This window comes from Myotis davidii, unplaced genomic scaffold (genome assembly GCF_000327345.1).
Source record: "Myotis davidii unplaced genomic scaffold, ASM32734v1 scaffold665, whole genome shotgun sequence".
Taxonomy (NCBI): Eukaryota; Metazoa; Chordata; class Mammalia; order Chiroptera; family Vespertilionidae; genus Myotis; species Myotis davidii.
In genome coordinates this window covers 143,697-144,376 of record NW_006296410.1, presented here as the reverse complement: position 1 = coordinate 144,376, position 680 = coordinate 143,697, and positions in this window count along the sequence as shown.

Below are 680 nucleotides of genomic sequence, written 5' to 3'. Positions count from 1 at the left end.
TTGGCCGGAGGTTTGACCACCGGGGCTGCCCTGAGCGAGCCTGGGCCTCTGGGACTGCAGGCGGGTGGAGCCTCCCGCTCGCTGGCTGCAGGTGGCTGTCACGTCAGGAACGAAGGGCTTTCTGATGCCCACTCTCGTGCTCGGCCGGCTCAGCTGGGGTCGGTGCTGGCCCCCAGGGGCAGTCACCTGGCTTCAGGGTTCTGCTCTCCTGTGCTCCTCCTAACACACGGACGGGTCCTGCTGTCGGTGCCTCTGTCTCCCAGTGTGGGACAGTGAGGCAGAGGGTGCAGGCTGGGCTCCAGGCGCAGGCCTCGCACTCCTCCGCGGCTCGCGGGGAGGGCCTCTGAGCGCGGGCCTGTGGGGTGCTGGAGTGTGGGAAAGAAAAAGGCAAGTGAGTCCCTGTCCTGGTGCGGCTCCCGGTGGTGGGAGGGAGGCACCGAGCGCATGGGCAGTGCATTTCAGAGCCTTTATCAACCAGGGGGTGGGAGGGCTGGGAGCCTGTAGGGTGGGTGCGGTGGCTGGGTGGCCGGCCGCGGGCTCATGTTTTGGGAGGACTTGGTGGCTGTGTTGCCGCCTTGGCAGATCCTACCCCATTGGCACTCAGTCCCGTGGCGTGTCGTGACGTAGAGCGTCCCCGAAGCCGCACACAGGTGCTGACTGCAGGCCCCCGAGTGCCCGGC